The sequence below is a fragment of the Mirounga leonina genome, unplaced genomic scaffold, assembly GCF_011800145.1.
Source record: "Mirounga leonina isolate KUSES-001 unplaced genomic scaffold, KU_Mleo_1.0 Mir_175, whole genome shotgun sequence".
In the NCBI taxonomy this organism is placed as follows: Eukaryota; Metazoa; Chordata; class Mammalia; order Carnivora; family Phocidae; genus Mirounga; species Mirounga leonina.
In genome coordinates this window covers 15,683,794-15,703,517 of record NW_023270453.1, presented here as the reverse complement: position 1 = coordinate 15,703,517, position 19,724 = coordinate 15,683,794, and the positions used below count along the sequence as shown (strand labels likewise).

Genomic DNA, 19,724 nt, shown 5'->3' with positions numbered 1-19,724 from the left:
TTTCTTTCTTTCTTTCTTTCTTTCTTTCTTTCTTTCTTTCTTTCTTTCTTTTTCTTTCTTTCTCTTCTTTCTTCCTTTCTCTTCTTCCTTCCTTCCTTCCTTCCTTCCTTCCTTCCTTCCTTCCTTCCTTCCTTCCTTCCTCTCTCCCTCTCTCTCTTTCCTGATGCTCAGATTGTCCCAAAATTGGGGTAGTGAGAACATTGTTAAGCTGGCTCCTATGTCTTTGACATGTTTCCCTCTTTTTTTGAGCATTTCTTTACTTTCTGACCCAAGAGTTCATGCTCATCTGTGCCTTACCTGTCTCAGCGATGGAACAAGCCATGTCTCCAATAAACCCTTGTTCCTGGATCTGGATGGAGGACTGTTCATTGCTCTTTCAGTGGCCAGGGCTAGGATAAATATACCTGTGTGTGTGTGTGTGTGTGTATAAACAAAACTATACACTGACTATAACATATCTGCATGTATATACTTTTAAGAAACATAAGTTTACATTGATATCTCCAATTCCAACTGAACCCATGGGTCACCTTGCCATCATACAGGACTGTCTACATAATTTGTGGAGTCGGGTGCAAGATGAACTGTGGGGACCCTTGTTCAAAATTTATCCAGAATTTCAGCACCAGAGAGCACTAAACCGAGCGAGGGACTCTTTTCACACAGGGCCTGTGTGACTGCCTATGTCTCACATATACAAAGTCGGCTCTGTCTTCATCATTCCATGTTTGTATCTCCCTTTTTCCATAGTAAGAATTCCCACTGGCAATATCAACACATTTACTCAAGGCTTTCTACATCATTTGGGAACCACATGCAAAATGAAGATGCCAAACCCTTTGTTCAAAAAGGGAAAAAAATGTCATGAAAGGTACTAAAATATAAAGCATGTTCTTTTCTTTTGCTATCTCCTGATTTGCCATGGTGTTTTTATCTGCTATTTAATCTCATTTTAAATAAAGAAAAATTAAATTTGAATTATTAGAATGAATTCTACTGTTCATCTTTATATCACAATGGCAATTTTAAGTGCAAATATAAGAGCATTGATCTCCGGGCACCTGGGTGGCTCAGTTGGTTAAGCGACTGCCTTCGGCTCAGGTCATGATCCTGGAGTCCCGGGATCGAGTCCCGCATCGGGCTCCCTGCTCAGCAGAGAGTCTGCTTCTCCCTCTGACCCTCCTCCCTCTCATGCTCTCTGTCTCTCATTCTCTGTCTCAAATAAATAAATAAAATCTTTAAAAAAAAAAAGAGCATTGATCTCCTGAGTGAAATCCCCAAAAATCACATGATGAATATTTCCTAGTTTTAACATACATATGTATTTTGTTCTTTGGAAGAAAATGGGATGGTTGTACAAAAGTAACTCCACTGTTTCTATTCCACTTCTAGATATGCTCACATTCTAACAACACTTGCTACCTTTGGGTTACTGATGAGTGAGGAAGGACTGAGAAGAAAAGGCACTCTGGGTTGTCTGTCTCTCCCCTTCCCTTATGTCATCATTTTCAGCATATGTGGTTGGTGAATGGAGAGAAGAAAGATTATGCTTGGTCGTTAGCCTTTCCAAGGACAGACACACTGCCTTCTGTGTGCAGTCAAAACAAATTCTGGGTCAAACAAAGTGTGGTCTCCTGGGGCTCTCCCCTTACCTACCCGATTGTGGGCATTACACACTTTCTGTGCACTTTGAACCTCCCTGAATTCCCATGCGTGATGGCATTGGTTCAAAGATAAAATTGTGAAGACTTTCAAGATAGGGACAACAGAGCTTTAAATCAAGTGCAGCATCCTTCTGAGCACAGAGCCCTGTGTGACTGCACAGTGTGCAGGACTCCTGTTTTTCAAGGATTTTCCTAAGACTCCCCTTCCCACTCTTTACTCCCAAGGTCTTGAAGCGCTGGCAACAGCTTTGTTGTGATTAGGTGCATATTTCTCTGCAGAACTTGAAGTTCTTCCTGATTCTGGTAATGCTGGAGGCATGTGTGGTTTATTTCCACTCCTTGATGATCTTAGGCTATTTGGAGGAGATTATGTGGAGAGTTTTAAACTCAAGTGTCTGCTGTTATCCTGCAGATTAGGATGTGTGTGTGTGTGTGTGTGTGTGTCTGCGTTTGATGCTATTGTTAAAAATAATCTTTTCTTTTTCCAGAACAAAAGACTGTTTAATCAAAAACATTTTCTTTGGACTGGATAACACATTCACAAAGATCAAACATAAAGAGATAAAGGTATATTAAAAATTTCATTTTCTAATTATTTACTGCGGTTATGTAGAAATAACTGATTTTTAAAAAATTATCCTTGTACCTCCAGACCTTGCTAAATTCACATACTAGCTCTAAATAGTTCACCTGTAATTTTTTTGACATTTTACGTAAACCAATTATGTAGTCAGGGAATGATGACAGTTTTATTTCTTTATTTCCAATTCTATCCTTTCTCCATTTTTCTTGATTTACTGCTGTTAGGCCTTCTGGTACAGCATTGAATAGAAGTGGTGATTGTGGGCATTCTCAGCTCATTCCTGATCTCAGAAGGAAAGTGTGTAATTTTTCTACCTATAATGTTTTTTGTAAATGCTTTTTATTTTTATTTTTTTAAAGGATTTTATTTGTCAGAGAGAGAGAGAGAGAGCACAAGCAAAAGCACGGCGAGTGGCAGGCAGAGGTAGAAGCAGGCTCCCAGCTGAGCAAGTAGCCTGATGCAGGACTCGATCCCAAGACCCTGGGATCATGACCTGAGCCAAAGGCAGACACTTAACTGACTGAGCCACCCAGGTGTCCTGTTGCTTTTTAAATATAAAAACAAAGAGTTAGCTTCTATTCCCAGTCTCCTATGAATTTTTTTTTTTTTTAATGACGGATGTTGAATTTTATGACTTTTCTGCATCTATTGAGATGTCATGTGATTCTGACCGACTGGTTTTTGATGTTATGCAAACCCAGCATTCCTGGGAGGAGACTAATTTGGCTATAATGTGTTAATTCTTTATATATTGTTCAACGGGTTTTGTTTAAAATTTTGTATCTGTGTTCATGAGTAAGAATTGTCTGAAATTTTCCATTCTTATAATATTCTTAAGAGGTTTTGGGTCATGGTCAAAAAGCAAGTTTGAGATTGCTTTTTTTCTTTTCTTCTTCTTGGAAAAGAGTTTGTGTAAGAGTTGCATTATTTCTTTTCTGAGTGTTTGGTGGAATTCCCAGTGAATTCATCTTGACCGGGACTTTCTTTTCGGGGGGTTTAAATTATGGATTCAATTACTTTAAAAGTAACATGACTATATTTTCTACTATATTGTGCCAGTTTGGGTAAGTTTTATTTCTCTGATAATTTGACCATCCATCTAACCTTTCATAGGGGTGTTTATAATACCTTCATAGTATATTTCTTGTGGCATTTGCAGTGCTACTTACTGCTTTTTCATTCCTGATTTTGTAGATGTGTGTTGTTTCTAAGCACTTTGAAGATACCATTCTATTGTCCCCTGTTGAAAAGTCGGTTGGCGTTTTATTTTTGGTCTTTTTAAGATAATACACATTTTGTTTCTCTTGCTATATTCAAGATAGTCCTTTTGTCTTTGACTTTCATTGGTTTTATTATGATGTACCTAGGGATGGGTTTCTTTTGTTTATCCTACTGGAGTTCTTAGGGTTTTCTGACTGATATTTGATCTTCACCGTTTTTGGAAATTTCTCAGCCATTATTTCTTAAATATCACATTTCCGCCACTCTCGTCTCTCCTTCTAGAATCTTCTATGCACATTTACCAGACTTTCTCAGGGCATACTCTGAGTCACCTTTCTGTTGTGCTTCCCATGTTTTTTGTTGCTCTGTGCCTTATTATTATGCTCTACTTTTCCCCTGTATATTTTGGTTTACTAATTTTCTCTTAAACCTGTCTATAGAATTCTTAATTTGGGATATTGTATTTTCAGTTCCAGAACTTCCATTGCTCTTTTTTTTTTAAAAAATTTTTTAAAGATTTTATTTATTTGCGAGAGAGAGAATGAGAGACAGAGAGCATGAGAGGGAGGAGTATCAGAGGGAGAAGCAGACTCCCTGCCGAGCAGGGAGCCCGATGTGGGACTCGATCCCGGGACTCCAGGATCATGACCTGAGCTGAAGGCAGTCGCTTAACCAACTGAGCCACCCAGGCGCCCTCCATTGGCTCTTTTTAAAAGAAATAATTTCCATTTCTCTGCTGAAATTTTTAGTCTTGTATTTTATCTCCTTGAGCATATGAAACATTTGACAGTTCATGCTTGTTCATTGGAGCCCCTGAGTCTTTTTCCCACTGTTTACCACTCAATGGTCTAGGATGATTTAGACTTGCCTTAGGGAGTAACACAGCAGTTAAGGAGTTGGGGTGACTGAGAGCAGAGAAAGGGAGGAGAAATAGGTCCAGTGTGTGGAGGGAAGAGGTAGTAAGGCTTCACCACTCCTAGGAGGAGACATCAGGCAGCTTGTATTTCTGGCCCCTGGCTGAGTCCTTTATACCCACACAACTTCAGAAGTCAGCAAGCGTGTCAAATGCATAAGTTGAGAGGGTCACCTAATGTGACAATGGGCAAATTTTCAATCTACTTTTTAAAAATTGGATGTTTAGAGACTTGGGAACATGGGACAAGAGTCCCATGTCATAGCCCCCAGTGTGCCTATGACCTGGCAAGTTGCTCTCCTTCTCAACATGTCATTACTGTCATCTCTAGAGGAGACAATAATCCATATTTTTTCCTATTTCAGATGAAAAGTACAGTATGGACGATTTTACTCATTATGCTACCATGAAAGTAATGTTTCTGAGGTAACAGTTTGATTGTGTCATCCCAGTGATCAAAGCCCTTCAGTGATTCCCGTTGCTCTTGGGCTTAGTGACAAGCTCGCTTAGCACAGCTCATCATGTACCTGGTGGCCTGGCCCTTGCCCATGCCCCTGGCCTCATCTTAGACCATTTACTCCTCCAGTCATACCGACTTTCTAAAGTTCCCTTGACCTGGCCACACGCTCTTCCCTCGGAAGGCCTTTGCACTTGCTGGTGCATCTGGCTAGTAAGCGGCCCTCTTGCCCCTCACCCAGTTAGCTCTTGATGCATCTCGTGCCATGTCCGCAGGGCAGTCTTCCTGGTCTGCGACCAGCTCGAACCCCAGTGAAATGCACTCTTTAGACCGCACGCCTAGCTTCTCCGTCATTGGGCTCCCAGAGTTGCAGTCTTACATTTATTGGTATGATTATTTCCTTCATGCCTGCTCTCTTACTAGACTTTGGCACCGGGGGGTAGGCACCGTGCTGGTGTTTGCTCATGGCTCCCTCCCCAGCATTTAGCCCATTGCCTGGGGATAGGAAGCACCCAATAAATGTTTGTCAAATCAATGAAGGAAGGAAAGCAAGCTTGGTAATTTCATTAATTTCATCCTAACTATGGATTTTGCTGGTTTATTAACTTGTTTTTCGAAAAGTAGGTTGGGCAAGAAGCATTAGGAACAGATTCAAATTGGGAAGAAAAAAAAAGTGAAAGATTGGTCTTTAAATGTCCTTGGCTACAAGTAATTAGTATTCAACCACTTCCGCTGTCTGGAACCTGGTTTCAAGTGCCAAGAGAAAATGTGTTTAGAATTTAAACAGATTCTCCTGGAAACACCCGTGCAATGCAATTTGCTAAGATATATCGAAGGACGCTGTATGGATGAAAAATCTGTTCTTTATATGTTTGCTTTTTTTTTTTTTTTTAACTGCAGGCACTGTAATGAGGACTTACCAGGGTAAGGGGAGGGACGTTGGTATTTTCAGGAAATGGGGAGACCTCTCCTGCTGTTTGCTAATGAGCCGAGGGAATAGAGGGACTACTTGTGATCGCCACTGCATCCGGTACCGGGGGCTCTAGGCGTCAGCGCTGTGTGTCACACCTCAGAGAAGATAGGACTGAGAACTGAAAAAAAGTGGCATCTTTTAGTTGATTTCCTGGTTCCTGCGTGACAGTCTGGGAAGGCCTCTAGTCACTGGAGGACTCTGAATGCAGCCTGCTGGGAGCGTGGGAGCCAAGAGGCAGGAAGTCAAACTGTAGACATGGCTTGGGATGCCGGGATGAAACCGCATGGTCATAGTGCTTAGAGACAGGCTGGGAAGCCAAGAGGACTTTGAAAGTAACAAAGCCACATCCAGTAGTTTATACAACCCGCCGATTACACAGTGTTTGAATCAGCCGGGTCTGAGTTCCAGTCCCGGTTCAATACTGATTGAACAGAACACTTCGACACCAAATGTGGGCTTTTTTCCCCCTACAACAACCTGTTCTCTCTCATCACCTGGGTGTCTGCTGATTCAATTAAATTCTGACACTCTCTGCCTGGGGTTAGCACAGACCCCACGGGTGAAGGGCTCAGTCCCACAAGACTGTCCCCCTCCTTCTGATACCCTTTGCAAGTGCTAGGTTGTTACCTGTCCTTCTGACCCACTGGCTCTAACGCTGGGGGAATCTGCCTCCTCAGGTCTGATGATTTGCTAAAACAGCTCACAGAACTCAGGGAACACAGTTTACTTGCTATTACCGGTTTGTTATAAAGGAGGTGACTCAGGCATACCCACTCAGAGGGGAGACATGCCCAGGGTTTGTGGGAAGGGGCGTGGAGCTCCCGTGATCTCTCCTCTGTGTCACCCTCCCAGCACCTCTCCACAATCACCCACCACGAAGCCCATCTCCTTGTTCAAAAGTTTTTATGGAGCCCTACCTGCAGTCCCCACTGTCCTAGTGAGGGTTCCATGAGTAGGGTGGAAAGTTCCCCATCCTGAAGGCCCCATCCTGAGGCGAGCTAGGGGCCCCACCTGGGTCACCTCATGAGCATAAACTCAGGTGTGCTCAGAAGGAGCGCCGTATGAATAACAAAAGGCACCCCTGTTACTCAGGAAAGTCCAAGGGTTTTCAGAGCGCTGACCCAGGAATAGGGGACAAAGACCGAATAGATTTCCTATTATGCCACAAACACCTTCTAGCTGTGTGACATTGCATAAGATGTACAACCCTTAGCCTGTGAGTCTCTAAAATGGAGTCACTGTGTAGAATAAACGAGGCTGTGGACATACAACACTTGGTAGGAAGCATTAAAGGAGTCAGGGCAGTATTACCGACCCGAGAGCCTCAGGCCTTGTCCGCAAAGTGGGTCTGTAAGGCACGTTGCAGTGGGCTTCTGCTCCCGTCCTCTGGGCATATTTTTAAAGCTAAATTTAAGTGAACTTGGGTAAACTTAAAGGGGAGAAAGTGCTACAAAAGGGCATAGGCTATCCGAGAGGTGGGTGTGGGAGTGGGAGAGGCCTTCGTTTATTTGCTGAACAAATATTGATCGGTGTCGGCCCTGTTTGGGAATCTGTGCTCAACACGGAGATACGGGGGTGGGAAAGCTACACAGTGGCCCCTGCCCTCATACTGCTTCTGATCTAGCAGGGAAGACACAGATGCAGCAATCGTATGCTTCATTACCGTTGCATATGCATTTAGTATGTGGTGAAGAAGTGCAAAGTGCCCTGAGTTCGCGCCACACGGGGGCTGTCACCAGTCTGGTGCACTTTGGTCAAGGGCTGATGGGGGCACTGCTCAGAGGTGATAAATGTCCCAGATGTCACTTTAGGACTTGCAGGCAAGAGTGTCCCCTGTTCCCTGCCTTGACTTCAAGCTGTCTAGGCAGGTGATCATTCTGATTGTCCCAGTAAGACATGGGAGTGCTGGTGTCTTAACCAAACGCTGAGTGACCGTCAGGTTTATGGATTCTGGCCAGTACATCGAAATAGTTCTACCTGGATCCCAGCAGCTCTCTGCTTTGACTGGTTTTCATCAGACTTGTTCCTCATCCTGGGTTTGAGCATGCCAATAGCTATGTGGAAAGAGTCCATTTCAACTCTCTTGAGAACAGGGTCAGACGGGGGCAACAGGATTTCATGTTTGGTTAATAAGCCTGAGGTCAAGATTCATGAGAGAGGTTCTCAAAGAGAACATAAAGGGTGAGAAAATATTCTCATTTTCCCAAAGTTTTCAAATGTCTTCCGCGTCGTAAGTGCAGTCAGGGTTGCAGGCATTTTCTTGGGGACCGCCAGTGGACTCCCCGTGCCCCATTGCCCACCACCTTCTATGCAGGCTGCAGGTGATGCTGCAGGTGATCCTAAGTGCTGCAAAAATTACAGATGAGGCAGGAAGCAGCTTCCAACAGAAAGTAAAGAAACTGTATCACAAGTGGTCCCCGTTCCTCGTCTGGGGCCAAAGTAGTGGCTGCCCGCTAAGTGAACCATTTTGCATTCTGATCGGTCCTCTCAGGCTTCTGAGAGTGTCTGCAGGGGGAAGATTCACCATTTACCTATGGCTGCACAGCCCTTTACGGTTTATGAAGCACTCTAAGTCCTGAACGAGGCATTGGGAAGCCTGCATTCGACTAGCATTTTTCTCAGGTGCTCTGCTACTCTGGGCCTGAGACCCCTCATGAAGAAAGCAGGGAGATTGGATGACAGTATGTGTCTGTTGTGGGTTGAATTGTGTTCCCCCCCAAAAAACCATATGTTGGAGTCCTAACCCCCAGCACCCGAGAGTGTGGCCTTACTCGGAGATGGGGTCTTTGCAGAGGTAATGAGGTTAAATGAGGTTGTTAGGGTGGGCGCTCATTCAACATGACTGGTGTCCTGACTAACAGAAAATTTGGACACAAGGACCCACACTGAGGGAAGATGACGTGAACAGACACAAGGAAAACCCATTGTCTACAAGCCAAGGAGAGAAGCCTCAGAAGGAACCAACCGTGCTGACCCCTTGATCTTGGGCTTCCAACCTCTGGAAGCATGAGACAAATTTCTGTTGTTCAAGCCCCCAGCCTGTGGTACTTTACTCCAGCAACCCTAGCAAACTAATACGATGTCTTTATGCTTTTTCCTGCCACAGACCCCTTTGGTGATATAAGATTGACCCTGGACCCCTTCTCAGAATAATGCCTACATGTAAAAAATATTAAACCAAATTACCAAGCATGTTTACTGAAACAGTTATCAAAATACTGAACATTTGTGAAGAGTAATGTACGTGCAACTTGAATATTGGATTAAATGGCAAGATACTGTGGCAAGTCTAAAACAACCATAAATTCTAAGTAGAGATGAAGGGTGGATGATATTTCAAGATACTTGCAACAACCAGAATGTGACGTGAGCATATTATGGTTTTTATTGGTTGCAAGCACCAATGCTGCTGATGGGTGTGATACCTACATTCATAGTTAACATGCTAAATATCCATTGTCGGTCAGCGGAGCAAGGATTTTTTAAAATTTTTTCATCCAGGTGCACATATTCCTGGATTGGATGACGTCTGAGGCCTTTTGAGATCTGTGATTAGGGGACTCTAGATTAATTCCTCCTGGAGGCTAACGTCTATGGCTTCTCGCCTGGCCCCACTAACCCTCCAGCTGCATCTCGGGGACTTGGTGCCAGGGGCTGGTGGTCATGCCACACCCCCTCCTTTCTGTTGTCACGGTGGCAGGGCCTGTTTGGTTCCTGGAAGTGGCCCCCTTCTCAGGCGCAAGCACCCGGGTGCTCACTCTGGAAGCCTTCTCTGCATAGCTGGCTTGTGACTCAGCAGAGCCGCCTCAGTCATTGCTGTGTGACTCAGCTAAGGCTTCCTGGGGTCCCACACCAGCAGGAAGTAGCTGATCGTCTATCGCAGAGACCGTATCCTTGCCCTTGTGATGGAACCAGTGATTGATGAATCATGGGCTTCCAGTCAGCTGGTCTCCATATACACACGGCTGACCCCGGGCTCTGGTCTCTCTGGGAAGTTTCACATGAGCTCATCTCATTGGTGCAAATAACCACACACTCACTCTCCCCTTCCCCATACAGGTTCTTATCACACCAAAAGGAAGCCTCTGTTTGGTTGTTGTTTGAGTGGAAGGATTACATCACCATTAATAGAAACATTCTCTATTTGAAGACCAGGGAGGATCCTGGTCTTCGAATAAACACAGAGGTTACCTTTGGAGGTACCTGGGTGGAATTTTGGAGGTGTTTGGATGGAATATTATAGTGTTCCACTAACTCTTTATTTATTTATTTATTTATTTATTTATTTATTTATTTACTTACTTACTTACTTATTTGAGAGAGTGTGTGAGCATGAGTGGAGGGGCAGAGGGAGAGAGAGAGAATTTTTTTTTTTTTTAAGATTTTATTTATCTATTTGACAGAGAGAGAGAGCACAAGCAGGGGGAGCAGCAGAGGGAGAGGGAGAAGCAGGCTCTTCACCAAGCAGGGAGCCCGATGCAGCGCTCGATCCCAGGTCCCTGGGATCATGACCTGAGCCAAATGCAGATGCTTAACGACCTGAGCCACCCAGGCTGCCCGAGAGCGAGAATATTAAGCAGGCTCCACACCTCTTGTGGAGCCTGGTGCCAGGTTCAGTCTCACGACCCTGAGATCATGACTTGAGCCGAAATCAAGAGTCAGATGCTTACCCAGCTGAACCACCCAGGTGGCCCAGTGTTCCACTGATTCTAAGACACACCTCTTTCATGCTTGGATATCTCTGAAATCAGGATGTTTCTTACAATTCCTGGCATTTTGTATTTGACAAAATGGGGTGCATAAAAAGACAGCCTGTTAGGGACGTAGAAGATTTTGGTGAAAAGGAAAACCAACACTAATGCCCACCCAAGAGAAGGCTTTGGTCACCTAGAGTAGGTAGCCAAATGCTACCTTAATTTTTGTGGGATTTTTGACCTTTGAATCAGGTTCATGGGTGGCATATTTTATATATAGATAACAAACAGGATAATTCTTCAAAAAGAAACTTGACATGGGAATGGAAGGAGTTATTTATTTGTGTGTATGAGTCATAATGTGTTTAAGATCATACTTTAAAAAATGTATAGAGGGACGCCTGGGTGGCTCAGTCGGTTAAGCGTCTGCCTTCAGCTCAGGTCATGATCCCAGGGTCCTGGGATGGAGTCCCGCATCGGGCTCCCTGCTCCTCGGGGAGCCTGCTTCTCCCTCTGCCTCTGCCTCTCTCTCTCTCTCATGAATAAATAAATAAAATCTTAAAAAAAATAAATAAATAAATAACGTATAGAAGTACGAAATGTGTGTTTGTGGATCTATTTAACAAAAAGATTAACAAAAAGCTTCAGCAAAACCCAAAAATCTCTATATATGGGACTGTCATTTAACTGCTGGTAGGTTAGTTGCTTGTTAACAGCTAACTTAACTATTGACTATAATAATGTGAATTTGAATTCTGCCAGGGACCAACAAAATCTTTGCTTTCTCAGGGCAATGGCAGAGTTGTTACAGCTCCTGGTGGAGTTAGTCTCCAAAAAAGGAGAATTACTTGCATAGCAGTTAAATTTTTAAAAAAATTTTTGAAATCCTTGTAGGTTCAGGGGAGTTGCAAAACAAAAGGCACAGGGGGCGCCTGGGTGGCTCAGTTGGTTAAGTGACTGCCTTCGGCTCAGGTCATGATCCCGGGGTCCCAGGATCGAGTCCCACATCGGGCTCCCTGCTCGGCAGGGAGTCTGCTTCTCCCTCTGACCTTCCTCCTTCTCATGCTCTCTCTCATTCTCTCTCTCAAATAAATAAATAAAATCTTAAAACAAACAAACAAACAAACAAAAAAACAAAAGGCACAGGGAGGTCCTTGTGCTGTTCACCCAGCTTCCCTGGATGGCAACATCCTACATGACTGTAGTACTGTATCACCCCCAGGGTCTTGACATCAGTCCACGGAGCTTATCCAGATTCCCCGTGTTTTAGATGCGTTCATGAGTGTGTGTGTGTGTGAATAGTTCTGTGCAATATTATCACGTGTAGATTCCTATAACTCACCAGGGTCAGTCAGTTCCATCAACGTAAGGCTTCCTCAAGCTACACGCACCTCCCGTCCCTAACCCCAGGCAACTACTAACCTGTTCTCCATCTCTAAAATTGTGTCATTTCAAGAATGTTACATCAGTGGAATCACACAGTGTTTAAACTTTTGGCTGACTTTTTTCACTTGGCATAATTCCTTTGAGATCCATCCAAGATGTTGCATGTATGAATAATTCATTCCTTTTTATTGCTGAATAATATTCCACGATGTGGGTGTACCACTGTTTATTTAACCATTTATCCACTGAAGGAAATTTATTTCCTGTTTTTTTTTTTTCTCTTATGAATAAAGCTGCTTTCTGCATAGTAATTTGAAAGGTAAAAAATGATACTGCCTCCTAGACCAGTAGTTTGCTGAGGGCAGATTGCATTTTATACACATTTTTATACATTTATATACACATGCTCAATACATGCTTAGTGATAGGGGATAGATGCAAAGCAGCCTTTTCAAGGAGATAATAGGGGGTGGTTAAAATCAAAGATTTAGATCCAAACTAGAATTTGGGGCCTGACTCTATCACCTCCTGGCTGATTTAATACAGACCTCTGTTCCTCATCTGTAAAATGGGATAATTCCAGGTCTGCTGCTGTAGGGGTGTTGTGAAGACAGGCATGAAGCTCTGAGCACCCTCTGTTATTCCACAAGTGCTTAGTCAATTTCAGCTGTTATTACTGACTACGTAAGCAGATCATGGATCTAAATAAGATCGTAATAATGCATTTGCCGTAACTTTTAATTGCTTTTATTCTGAAATTCTTTATCATTTGACTGAAGATGCACCATTATATACATGATATATATGCAAATTTAAATTGTCTTTATGTAGAGCCTGGGTGGCTCATTCAGTTAAGCGTCTCCCTTCAGCTCAGGTCATGATCCCAGGGTCCTGGGATCGAGTCCCTCATCGGACTCTCTGCTTCGCGGGGAGCCTGTTTCTCACTCTGCCTCTGCCCCGCCCCCTGCCTCTGCCCCTCCCCCTCCTCGTGCACGCTCCCTCTTAAATAAATAAATAAAATCTTTTAAAAAATAGTGTTTATGTATACATGAACATTTAAAATATCTTGTGTCTTCTTTTTGAAGTGACAACTCTTAACATTATAGCATATAGTGTTATGAACATCAATGGTCAAATATCTAACGTGCATATATATGCATATTTTTAGACATTTGGGAGTTTGGAAATGTTCTTTTCTGCGCAGCTGTTCAGGGGTTTCTATCAACCTTGGGAAATGGCATCTGGTCTTATAAAAGTGGGCTGAACAGATTTTATTTTTCCCTTTCCATCGTACTATAAGCAGCAAGTGTCTTGGTTCCTTTTTTTCCTTTTCTTTTTCAGAAATTTCATTGCTGTCTGAACACTTAGAGAGGAGAGGCTATCTTCTCTTGTCTGCTTGGGCTCACAGCCTGTGTGCCTGGGGTCACGTTCAGGGGGAGTGTCTCTTCAATGACCTCCTGGAATGTCATACTTAGTAAAGCCCTGAGTCATACAGAACCTCCCTCCAGACAACATGAGGCTGCAATTAGAAACTAACCATTAACTAGCTATAGGGGCAGGAGGAGGTGAGGAAAATTTCCAGCTATTTGACAAATAGAGACCAATGATATTTACCATTGCATAAATGAAGCTAGAGTCAATTAGCTTTGACATGTCAAGGCCCTTCTGTGAGGGAGGTGCGCGAAGCAGCGTTGGGTTTATAAAGATTACTTTGTCATCGTGCTTGATCCTGCCAGGAGGCAGTGTGTGTAAGAAAGGGTGTTAAGAAATGCCTCTTGGAGGAATCTGGGATTTGCAGGTGGGTAGAGTAGCCAGATGTGAGAGACAAAGGACCCCAGAGCTTTTCTCTGCTGTCCATATCACACACGAGCCCCACCTGACTAGTTACCTTCCTGCCGTGGTACCTTTGCTCAGGTGCGTCTTCTCCCTAAAGCACCCTTCCCTGGAGAAATTCTACTCATCTCTCAAGGCCTACTTCCAGTGTCACTTCCTCTGTAATGCCTTCCTTACCTCTACCAGACAGAATCAGTTGTTTTGTTTTTTTTTTCCTCTGTGGTGACAGCCCATTACTATATTTATATAATTAATCATAAAAACTCTAATATATATAATAAAAATATATCTTTAGCCTATTGATGAAATGGAATATATTAATTAATTTTTGAATGTTGAGCCAGCTTTGCCTACCTGGAACCAATTCCATTGGTTGTGGTGTATAATTCTTTTCATACATTGTTGGATTCAATTTTGCTAATATTTTGTTGAGGATTTTTGTGTCTATGACAGATAATGGTCTGTCGTTTCCTTGTGTCTTTGTCTGGTTTTGGTGTTAGGGGAATGCTCATAGAATACTTAGGAAGTGTTCCCTCTCCTATTTTCTAGAACAGATGGTAGATAATGAATATGATTTGCTCCTTAAAAGTTTAGTGAAATTCGCCAGTGAAACTATCTGGGTCTGGTGCTTTCCGTTTTGGAAGAGTATTAATTATTGAGCCAATCTCTTTAATAGATAGAAGCCTATTCAGATTGTCTGTTTCTTCTTGTGTGAGTTGTAGTGGATTGTGGTAGACTGTGTCTTTTAAGAAATTAGTCCATTTCATCCAAGTTATCAAATTTGTGGGTATATAGCAATCCATAATATTCCTTTATTATCTTTTTAATATCCATGGGACCTTTGGTGATGATGTCCGCCCTTTCATTTCTTGTATTAGTAATTTGTGTCTTATCTCTTTTTTTCTTGGTTAGCATGACTAGGGATTTACCAATTTTAGTGATGTTTTCAAAGAACTACCTTGTGGTTTGATTTTTATCTATTATTTCCCTGTTTCTGATTTTATTGATTTCTGCTCTAATTTTTATTACTTTTTTTCTTCTGCTTACTTTGGATTTAATTTGCTCTACTTTTTCTAGTTGCCTAAGGTAGAAGCTTAGATCATTGATTTTATATATATTTATATATATTATTTAAATTCAATTAGCCAACATATTAGTTTCAGATGTAATGTTCAATAATTCGTCAGTTGCATATATATATATATTTTAATATATGCATCCATGCTAAAAATTTCCCTCTAAACACTGTTCCCACTGCTCCTATAAATTTTGATGGGTTGTATTTTCATTTTCTTCAAAACATTTAAACATTTTTCTTTAGTCTTCTTCTTTGACTAACATGTTATTTAGGAGTCTGTTGTTTAATCTCCAATTATTTTGTGGTTTTTTTCCCGACTGTCTTTCTGCTGTTGATCTCTAGTTTAATTCTACTGTGGTCTGAGAGCATATTTTATATGATACATTTTCTTGACCCAGAATATGGTCTCCTGGTGAAGGTTCCATGTGAACGTGAGAAGAATGTATACCCTACTGTTGTTGGATGAAGTAGTCTATAAATATCAGTTACATCCAGTTGACTGATGGTGCTGTTCAGTTCAAACATGTCTTTACCGATTTCCTGCCTGTTGGATCTGACCATTTCTGATAGAGGGGTGTTGAAGTCTCCACCTGTGATAGTGGATTTTTCTGTTTCACTTTGCAGTTCCATCAGTTTTTGCTTTATGTATTTTGAATGCTTCATTTTAGGCACATACATGTTAAGAACTGTTATGTCTTCTTGGAGAATTGACCCTTTTATCATTACATAATGATCCTCTTTATCTCTGATAATTTTTCTTGCTCTCAAGTCTGAAATCAATATAGCCACTCCAATTTTCTTTTGATAAACATGATATGTCTTTCTCTATCCCTTTTCTTATTTTTTTTTTCCTGTGGTAAAAAATATATAACACAGGGGCACTTGGGTGGCTCAGTCAAGTGTCTGCCTTCGGCTCAGGTCGTGATCCCAGGGTCCTGGGATTGAGCCCACATCAGGCTCTGTGCTCGGCAGGAAGCCTGCTTCTCCCTCTCCCACTCCCCCTGCTTGTGTTCCTGCTCTCGCTGTCTCTCTCTTGTCAAATAAATAAATAAAATCTTTAAAATATATATACATACATATATATATATATATAAAACACAAAATTTACCCTTTTAACCATTTTTATGCAATTCAGTGGCATTAAGTACATTCACAATATTGTGCAACTATCACGGCTATTCATTTCCAGAGCTTGGAAACAGAAACTCTGACCGTTTAACGATAACTCCCCTGCCCCCACCAGTTGGTATCCTCTGTTCTACTTTCTGTCTATATGAATTTGCCTATTCCGAGTACCTCATATAAGTGGAATTGTTCAATGTTCTTTTGTCTCTGACTTTTTAAAATTTATAACATTTTCCAATTTTATCCATGTTGTAACGTATCAGAATTTCATTCCATTTTAAGGCTGAATAATATTTCATTGTATGTATATACCACATTCCGTTTATCCATTTATCAGTTAGTAAACATCTGGGTTGTTTCTACCTTTTGGCTCTTGTGAATAATGCTCCTATGAACATGGATATACAAGTATCTGTTTGGGTCTCTGCTTTCAATTCTTTTGGGTATAAACCTTGAAGTGGACTTGCTGGATCATATGATAATTTTATACCTAAGTTTTTAGGAACGGCCAAACTGTTTTCCACAGCAGCTGCATTAGTTTGCATTTCCTTTTCTTTTTCTTTTAATATTTATTTATTTGAGAGAGAGAGTGCACATGTGGGGAGGAGCAGAGGGAGAGAGCAGAGGGACAGGGCAGAAGAGTGGGAGAGAGAGAATCTCTAGCAGACTTCCCACTGACACAGAGCCCAGTGTGGGACTCGATCACATGACCCTGAGATCATGACCTGAGCTGAAATCGAGTCAGACATGTAACTGACTGATCCACCCAGGCACCCCTAGTTTGCATTTCTACCAGAAGTACACAAGGGTTCCAATTTCTTCTCCATCTGTTTACTTTTAATCTATCTGTGTTGGTATATTTCAAGTGGGTTTCTTGTAGACAGCATGTAATTGGATGGGTTTTGGTTTTTTATTCACTCTGACAGTCTTTGTCTTTTAATTGGTATATTTAGACCATTCACATTTAAAGTAGTTATTGTGATTATTATGATAGTTGGTTTAGTATTTACCATGTTTGTAACTGTTTTCTATTCATTGCCTCATTGCCCTTGGTTCGTTGTTTCTTTTTTTCCCATGTCTGCCCCTTTTCTGCCTTCTCTGTTTTATTTTTTTGAATTGAAGTATAATTGAGATGCAATATTATGTTAGTTCAGGTTACAAAATAGTGATTCAACATTTATATACATTATAAAATGATCACCACAAGTGTAGTTGCCATCTGTCACCATACAATGTTATTACAATATTATTGACTTTATTCCCTATATTGCACTTTATATCCCCTCAGTTATATCTTTTATAACTGGAGTTTTGTACTTCTTAATCCCTTTCACCTGTTTAACCCATCCTCCCCTGTCTCCTTTGGCAACTGCCAATTTGTTCTCTGTATTAATGGTCTGTTTCTGTTTTGTTTATTCATTTATTTTGTTTTTTAGATTATACATATTAGTGAAACCACATGGTATTTGTCTTTGTCTGACTTACTTCACTTAGCATAATACCTTCTAGGGCCATCTATGTTGTCACAAATAGCAAGATTTCATTTTTTTAATGGCTGAGTAGTATTCCATTATACATACCACATTTTATTTATACATGAGTCTATTGATGGATACTTAGGTTGCTTCTACATCTTGGCTATTGTAAATAATGGTGCAATGAACATAAGGATATATTTTTTTGAATGACTTCTCTGGTTTTAATTGAACACTTTGATTTTATTTTTTCTCCTCTCTTAGCATGTCAATTATACTTTTTTTTTTTTACTTCTTTTAGTGGTTGTCCTAGAGTATGCAGTCTACATTTACGACTAATTCAAGTCTAATTTCAAACAACAGTGCTGCTTCACTGTTAGTACGAATAAACTTATAACAGGGTACTCCCAATTCTTCCCTCCTGTCCTTTATAATGTTGTCATTCATTTCACTTATCTGTAAGCTATAATCACCAAATTCATTGTTGCTATTATTATTTTGAACAAATTGTTATCTATTAGATCAGTTAAGAAGATGTAATTTTACCTTCACTTAGTCTCTAATGCTCTTCCTTTCTTTTGTATATTTGAGCTTTTTACCTATATCATTTTTATTCTCTCTGAAGAATTTTAAAAATTATTTCTTATAAGATAGTTCTACTGGTAACAAATTTCCTCAATATTTGTTTTTCTGTAGGCATCTTTATTTCTTCTTTACTTTTGAATGATAATTTTACTAGATATAGAATTCTAGGTTATTTTTCTTCCAACGCTTTAAATATTTCACTCCACTTTCCTCTTACTGGCATGGTTTCTGAAGAGAAGTCTGATGTAATTCTCATTCCAGTTTGTTTGTAGGTAAAGTGTTTTTTGTTGTTGTTTTTTTTTTACCCCCCCACCTCAGCTTTTTTCAAGATTTTTTATTTTTCTTTGATTTTCTGCAGTTTGAACATGATATACCTAGATATAGATTTTTTAAAAATATTTATTCTGGTTGGTGTTCTCTGAGTTTCTCTGAGGATCTCTGGTTTGGGATATGCCATTTTTAGGAGATTCTCACCTATTATTACCTCAAATATTTTTCTGTACCTTACTCTCTTTTCTTTCTGATATTCTCATTATGTGTACGTTATGTTGTTTATAATTGTCCACAGTTCTTGGATATTCTGCTCCACCTTTTTCATTATTTTTTCTTTGCTTTTCCATTTTGAAAGTTACTATTGACACCTCTTCAAGATCACTGATTCTTTGGCCATGTTCAGTCTACTGATGAACACATCAGAGGCATTCTTTTTTAAATGTTTCCATCTCTCTGCTTACATTACTCATGGGTTCTTGCATGATGTCTGCCTTTTCCATTAAGGCCCTTAGCATATGAATCATAGTTCTTTTAAAATCTCAGTCTCATAATCCCCAAATTTCTGCCATATCTGTGTCTGGTTCTGATGCTTGCTTTGTCAGATTGTGCTTTTTGCCTTTTAGCTGCCTTGTAATTTTTTATCGGAAGTCAGATATGATGTATCAAGTGAAAGGAACTGAGGTAGGTAGGCCTTTGATGTGAGTTTTAGGTCTAGTTGGCTAGAAGTTAGGCTGTGTTTACTCTTTACTGTAGCTGTGGTGTCAGAGGCTAAAATTTCCTCTAATGTTCCTGTTTTTATGTCCCCTGCTGACTTAGGTTTTCCTAAAGACTTATTAAATAGGGTCTGAGGTTTGCTGCTGCTGCAGCTCCTGCTGCTGCTGGTGCTTCTTCTTCCTTCTTTCTTCCTCCTCCTCCTTCTTGTTCTTGTTCTTGTTCTTCTTGTTCTTCTTGTTCTTCTTCCTCCTCCTCCTCTTCTTCTTCTTCTTCTCCTCCTTCTCCTCCTTCTTCCTCCTCCTCCTCCTCCTCCTCCTCTTCTTCTCCTCCTCCTTCTTCTTCTCCTTCTTCTCATTCTCCTCCTCTTCCTCCTCCCCCTCCTCCTCCTCCTTCTCCTCCTCCTTCTTCTTCTTCTCCTCCCCCTCCTCCTCCTTCTCCTTCTCCTCCTCCTTCTTCTCCTTTTCCTCCTCTTCCTCCTCCTCCTCCTTCTTCTCTTTCTCCTCCTCCTCTTCTTCTTCTCCTCCTCCTCCTTCTTCTTCCTCCTCCTCTTCTTCTCCTCCTCCTCCTCTTCCTCCTCCCCCTCCTCCTCCCCCTCCTCCTCTTCTCCTTCTCCTCCTCCTTCTTTTCCTCCTCTTCCTCCTCCCCCTCCTCCCCCTCCTCCCCCTCCTCCTCCTTCCTCCTCCTCCTTCCTCCTCCCCCTCCTCCCCCTCCTCCTCCCCCTTCCTCCTCCCCCTCCTCCTCCCCCCTCCT

At 41.4% G+C, this 19,724-nt stretch overlaps 1 long non-coding RNA gene across 3 annotated transcripts in view; it reads left to right on the top strand.

Annotated features, from left to right (window-relative positions):
* The window catches only part of LOC118021609, an 83,630-nt gene that overhangs the window by 9,808 nt on the left and 54,098 nt on the right, over window positions 1–19,724 (top strand). Inside the window, exon 2 of one of the 3 annotated variants that reach the window (XR_004682238.1) lies at window positions 2,153–2,231. This is a non-coding gene — a long non-coding RNA (uncharacterized LOC118021609). Of the gene's footprint in view, window positions 1–750; window positions 836–2,152; window positions 2,284–19,724 lie in introns of those variants that run through there. The other 2 variants (XR_004682237.1, XR_004682239.1) reach the window with 2 other exon arrangements.